This window comes from Palaemon carinicauda, chromosome 19 (genome assembly GCF_036898095.1).
Source record: "Palaemon carinicauda isolate YSFRI2023 chromosome 19, ASM3689809v2, whole genome shotgun sequence".
NCBI lineage: Eukaryota > Metazoa > Arthropoda > Malacostraca > Decapoda > Palaemonidae > Palaemon > Palaemon carinicauda.
Window position 1 is genome coordinate 117152613 of NC_090743.1, and position 7500 is coordinate 117160112.

At 34.4% G+C, this 7500-nt stretch overlaps 1 long non-coding RNA gene across 1 annotated transcript in view; it reads right to left on the reverse strand.

Moving 5' to 3' along the window:
- The window catches only part of LOC137658767 (uncharacterized), a 19020-nt gene extending 13629 nt beyond the window's left edge, over positions 1-5391 (reverse strand). Inside the window, exon 1 of the long non-coding RNA XR_011047418.1 lies at positions 5255-5391. This is a non-coding gene — a long non-coding RNA (uncharacterized lncRNA). The remainder of the gene's footprint in view (positions 1-5254) is intronic.
- Positions 5392-7500: the final 2109 nt, after the last annotated feature.

A 7500-nucleotide genomic window follows, 5' to 3' on the forward strand; every position in this document is an offset into this window, starting at 1 on the left:
TTTTGGTTAATAGTTGAACCCCAATTATGATAGTGTTCATTTGCAATGAATTGATTTTATTCATTTATTAAAAAAATTAATAATTAACACTGATTAAGGGATTACTTATCACTACAAATGGTTATAATGTCGCCGCCAAAAAAGAAAATTACAGAACTACCCAAGTTCTTCTAAGATAGCATCCCAAGCTAAAACATTACTCAAAATCTTTTTTTGTTACTCAGTGGTAATTAACAGCCATTAAATAGAGACGAGATAGTTAGTAGGCATATCACTTTCGAACATGTTGTTAATGCAGTGGTTGAAAATGGGCTCTGTAAAGTCGGTTTGCTATAGACTTTCTCATGATTTTCTATGTTTTGTGGTTTGAAATACAGTTTTTATTACATTTAATGTTTTTTTTGATGTGTAGTGCTGAAAACATGCCTTGCTTTATGCATAATAGTAGCTAATACTATTTTTGTTATGTAATGCATTGTTATTTATTGATGAAAATATTAAAATAAATATGAAATAAAAAACAATGATTTTAACTTTATTTGTATTCAGAAAATATATGTAAAATAAAATCAATATATAGACCAAAAAAAAAATAAACTGTAGTAATTTGAAAAGAGCCAAACCTACTAAAGAAAAAAAAATCATTATAGTGCACATCAAAATAAAACATATTCACAATAACAAATAAAAATAATTAGTAATCCACAATGGTTTAGAAAATGTAGGTCACAATACAAATCGAATATGTCTAAGTTCAATACCGAAATCTGACAGTGTATAAAAATTTTCGTTGGATTTGTAAATTCGTGGATTCGCCCACCCACGAAGACCACGAAAATTGGTACACCACGAACACAAATACTTTCACAGTATTTTCATATATTCTCTTCCATCTCCTTTCATATCTTTATTCTTTCGTTTTGGGAGTTTCGACATGATAGAATTTGTATCCCAAACACCAATGGCTATAAGCTGAAGTCTTTATTTATTGTAGTTAGGGTTAATTATATATATATATATATATATATATATATATATATATATATATATATATATATATATATATATATATATATATATATATATATATGGTTTTCATGTTATCCAGACAACTATCTGGAGCTCAATTTATCCGCAGATGCTCTCTTCGATTTTTAAAAGCAACAAAGATATATATATATATATATATATATATATATATATATATATATATATATATATATATATATATATATATACATATATATATACATATATATATATATATATATATATATATGTATATATAGCAGTACCAGCCGAACTCGGTTGAGTCCCTTGTCAGGCCGGGAGGAACGTAGAGAGGAGAGGTCCCCTTTTTTTGTTTCATTTGTTTGATGTCGGCTACCCCCCAAAATTGGGGGAAGTGCCTTAGTATATGTATGTATGTATATATACCGGTATATACTGTATGTATATATATGTATATATAGAGAACAATATATATATATATATATATATATATATATATATACCGGTATATACTGAATGTATATATATATGTATATATAGAAAGAACAATATATATACTGTATATATATATATATATATATATATATATATATATATATATATACTGGTATATACTGAATGTATATATATATGTATATATAGAAAGAACAATATATATACTGTATATATATATATATATATATATATATATATATATATATATATATATATATATATATACATATATATATACATATATATATATATATATATACATATACTGTATATATACATGTGTAAAGATAGTATATTCATATATAATTATATGCACATAAAATACGTACTGTATACACAAACATACACACACATATATACTGTATATAATATATATATATATATATATGTATACATATACATATATATATGTATATGTATATGTATATATATATATATATATATATATATATATATATATATATATATATATATATGACACGTGGTTTGGTCTAGAAAACAAGCTTGTTGCATATGCAGATGATGCTACTCTCTTTGCATCAATTCCAATCCCTGAATGTAGATCTGGGGTTGGTGAATCCCTTAATAGGGATTTAGCTAAAAGTAGTGCATGGTGCAAATTATGGGGTATGAAGTTGAATCCTAACAAAATCAAAGTATGATTGTAAGTAGTCAAGGACCGTGGTTCCTCAACATCTGGATGTCAGCATTGATAATGTTTCTTTAACCTTGTATGACTCTTTAAAAATTTTAGGTGTGATTCTCGATAGCAAATTTACTTTTGAGAAACACATTAGTTCTGTGTCTTCTTCAGTTGCACAAAAAAATTGGCTTGTTGAGAAAATCTTTCAAGATTTTTGGTGATCAATCTATTCTGAAGAAGTGTTTTAATTCTTTCATTTTACCTTGTTTCGAGTATTGTTCTCCTTTCTGTTCTTCAGCTGCTGATTCTCATTTCATTTTGTTGGGCAGGAACTTTCGGTCTATTAAATTTCTTATTCCTGATCTAGATATTAATCTCTAGCACTGTTGTTCAATTAGTTCATTATGCATGTTGCATAAGATTTTTTATAATTTTGACCATCCTTTACATTCAGATCTTCCCGGACAGTTCCATCTTGTTCATAATACTAGGCATGCAGTTAATTCTAATAGTCAGGCCTTCTACATCATGAGGGTCAATACTACACAGTATTCTATAAGTTTTATTCCAGCTGTGACCAAGTTGTGAAAGGATCTTCCTAATCGGGTAGTTGAATCAGTAGAACTTCGAAGGTTCAAACTCGCAGCAAAAATTTTTTTATGTTGAACAGGCTTACATAAGTCCTTTTGTAGTTTATATATCAAATATCTGTCTTAATGTTGTTATTGTTTTTAAAATATTTTATTTCAATTTTTCATTACTTGTTACATCGTTTATTTATTTCCTTATGTCCTTTCCTCACTGGGCTATTTTTCCCTATTGAAACCCTTGAGCTTATGGCATCTTGCTTTTCCAACTAAGGTTGTGGCTTAGCTATTAATAATAATGATAATATATATATATATATATATATATATATATATATATATATATATATATATATACATATATATATGTGTGTGTGTGTGTGCGCGCGCGTGTGTTTATATGTTTGTATGTAAAAATCTCGACAAGTGATACAAAACGACATTTAAAGAATCTTAGGCAGTTTATGAAAACCAAATCCACAAAAAAGATTGAAAAACTGAAATTAAATTCTACCAAGTTTGCCCCCAACCCCTTGAGCTACTTTGTAAACTTTGAAAAACTTGATAAGCTGAGACACAATATGGCCTTTCCCATACTTTTGAAACTACCGAATATGGAAGTAAACTTTGGACTGTTAAAAAAAGTATTGATCAGGGTCTGTTGTGGTGAGATGTAGTGTATCTAAACAGTAGATGGGTATAATAATAATAATAATGATAATAATAATAATAATAATAATAATAATAATAATAAATCCCCATGTAAGCAACTTAATTGTTTATAAGCACTCCCTGCTGTCCCAGTCACCACATTCAGTGATTCGGCCATGTAAGCAACTCGATTGTTTATAAGCACTCCCTGCTGTCCCAGTGACCCCATTTAGTGATTATGTCATGGAAGCAACTCAATTGCTTATAAGCACTCCTTGCTGTCCCAGTGACCACATTCAGCAATTCTGTCATGTAAGCAACTCAATTGTTTATAAGCACACCCTGCTGTCCCAGTGACCACATTCAGTGATTCGGCCATGTAAGCAACTCGATTGTTTATAAGCACTCCCTGCTGTCCCAGTGACCCCATTCAGTGATTCGGCCATGTAAGCAACTCGATTGTTTATAAGCACTCCCTGCTGTCCCAGTCACCACATTCAGTGATTTGGCCATGTAAGCAACACGATTGTTTATAAGCACTCCCTGCTGTCCCAGTGACCACATTCAGCAATTCTGTCATGTAAGCAACTCAATTGTTTATAAGCACTCCCTGCTGTCCCAGTGACCACATTCAGCGATTCGGCCATGTAGTACTCCCTGCTGTCCCAGTGACCACATTCAGCGATTCGGCCATGTAAGCAACTCGATTGTTTATAAGCACTCCCTGCTGTCCCAGTGACCCCATTCAGCGATTCGGCCATGTAAGCAACTCGATTGTTTATAAGCACTCCCTGCTGTCCCAGTGACCCCATTCAGCGATTCGGCCATGTAAGCAACTCGATTGTTTATAAGCACTCCCTGCTGTCCCAGTGACCCCATTCAGCGATTCGGCCATGTAAGCAACTCGATTGTTTATAAGCACTCCCTGCTGTCCCAGTGACCCCATTCAGCGATTCGGCCATGTAAGCAACTCGATTGTTTATAAGCACTCCCTGCTGTCCCAGTGACCCCATTCAGCGATTCGGCCATGTAAGCAACTCGATTGTTTATAAGCACTCCCTGCTGTCCCAGTCACCACATTCAGCGATTCGGCCATGTAAGCAACTCGATTGTTTATAAGCACTCCCTGCTGTCCCAGTGACCCCATTTAGTGATTATGTCATGGAAGCAACTCAATTGCTTATAAGCACTCCTTGCTGTCCCAGTGACCACATTCAGCAATTCTGTCATGTAAGCAACTCAATTGTTTATAAGCACTCCCTGCTGTCCCAGTGACCACATTCAGTGATTCGGCCATGTAAGCAACTCGATTGTTTATAAGCACTCCCTGCTGTCCCAGTGACCCCATTCAGTGATTCGGCCATGTAAGCAACTCGATTGTTTATAAGCACTCCCTGCTGTCCCAGTGACCACATTTAGTGATTATGCCATGGAAGCAACTCAATTGCTTATAAGCACTCCTTGCTGTCCCAGTGACCACATTCAGCAATTCTGTCATGTAAGCAACTCAATTGTTTATAAGCACTCCCTGCTGTCCCAGTGACCACATTCAGTGATTCGGCCATGTAAGCAACTCGATTGTTTATAAGCACTCCCTGCTGTCCCAGTGACCCCATTCAGTGATTCGGCCATGTAAGCAACTCGATTGTTTATAAGCACTCACTGCTGTCCCAGTGACCCCATTTAGTGATTCTGCCATATAGGCAACTCAATTGTTTATAAGCACTCCCTGTTGTCCCAGTGACCCCATTTAATGATTCTGCCATGTAGGCAACTCGATTGTTTATAAGCACTCACTGCTGTCCCAGTGACTCCTTTCTGTGATTTGTCAATCTCTACCAAAAACAGACTCATTTAGAACACTTACCAAAGACTCATGATGTTGTAAGGAGTCCAGCAGAGTGTGAACACCATGACTATGATCAAAGTCATATGGAGGGTTCTCGTTTTTGTTCGGCCGAGGGATGGCGCGTGACGTTCGTCTGCTGGGTCTCTTGATATAACTGAAAAGAAGAGGAACATTTTAATGAGATTAAGCTTAATATATATATATATATATATATATATATATATATATATATATATATATATATATATTATTATTATTATTACTATCCAAGCTACAACCCTAATTGGAAAAGCAAGGTGCTATAAGCCCAGGGGCTCCAATAGGGAAAAATAGCCCAGTGAGGAAAGGAAATAAGGAAATAAATAACTGAAGAGAACAAATTAACAATAAATCATTCTAAAAAAAAGTAATGTCAAAAGAGATATATCATATATAAACTATTAACAACGTCAACAACAAAAATGTCATATATAAACTATAAAAAGACTCATGTCCGTCTGGTCAACAAAAAAGCATTTGCTCCAACTTTGAACTTTTGAAGTTCTACTGATTCAACAACCCGATTAGGAAGATCATTCCACAACTTGGTAACAGCTGGAATAAAACTTCTAGAGTACTGTGTAGTATTGAGTCTTATGATGGAGAAGGCCTGGCTATTAGAATTAACTGCCTGCCTAGTATTACGAACAGGATAGAATTGTCCAGGGAGATCTGAATGTAAAGGATGGTCAGAGTTATGAAAAATCTTATGCAACATGCACAATGAACTAATTGATCGACGGTGCCAGAGATTAATATCTAGATCAGGAATAAGAAATTTAATAGACCGTAAGTTTCTGTCCAACAAATTAAGATGAGAATCAGCAGCTGAAGACCAGACAGGAGAAACAATACTCAAAACAAGGTAGAATAAAAGAATTAAAACACTTCTTCAGAATAGATTGATCACCGAATATCTTAAAAGACTTTCTCAATAAGCCAATTTTTTGTGCAATTGAAGAAGACACAGACCTTATATGTTTCTCAAAAGTAAATTTGCTGTCAAGAATCACGCCTAAAATTTTGAAAGAGTCATACAAATTTAAAGAAACATTATCAATACTGAGATCCGGATGTTGAGGAGCCATCGTCCTTGACCTACTTACAATCATACTTTGAGTTTTGTTAGGATTCAACTTCATACCCCATAATTTGCACCATGCACTAATTTTAGCTAAATCTCTATTAAGGGATTCACCAACCCCAGATATACATTCAGGGGATGGAATTGATGCAAAGAGAGTAGCATCATCTGCATATGCAACAAGCTTATTTTCTAGGCCAAACCACATGTCATGTGTATATAGTATGAAAAGTAATGGGCCAAGAACACTACCCTGTGGAACACCGGATATCACATTCCTATACTCACTATGGTGCCCATCAACAACAACTCTTTGAGATCTACTACTTAAAAAATCAATAATAATGCTAAGAAACGACCCACCCACTCCCAACTGTTTCAGTTTGAAAACAAGGGCCTCATGATTAACACGGTCAAAGGCAGCACTAAAATCAAGGCCATTCATACGAACTTCCCGACCACAATCAAGGGATTTCTGTACTGCATTGGAGATTGTAAGAAGGGCATCACATGCTCCAAGGCCTTTCCGAAAACCAAATTGCAAACTAGGGAATAGATGATTACCTTCAGCAAACCTATTAAGACGTTTTGCCAGAAGACGTTCAAAAACTTTAGATAATATGGGAGTTATGGAAATTGGGCGGTAATCAGTGGGACTTGAGCTACCACAAACACATTTACATAGAGGAGTAACATTACCAATTCTCCAACAAGTGCTAAAAGCTCCTCTTCTTGCTAACTTGCGTAAAATAACAGATAACTTTGGAGCTAAGAAATCAGCTGTCTTTATAAAAAACAAAGGAAAAATACCATTAGGGTCTACACCTCCATAAGCATCAAGGTCCATCAACAGAGCTTTAATCTCACGAGATCGAAAAGCTAAACTAGTTAGTTTAGCCTCAGGAAAACAGGAATGAGGAAGTTCAAGTTTTTCATTACTCTGCTTACTGTCAAAAACATCAGCCAAAAGGGTTGCCTTTTCCTTTGGACAGTGAGTGACTGAGCCATCTGGTTTAAGTAAAGGAGGAACTGTTGCATCTACACCAAAGAGTGCAGATTTAAGGGTAGACCACCATTTATGTTCCTGAGTTGTACCAGAGAGGGTTTCTTTTATGATTAAATTGTACTCCTTTTCAGTTGA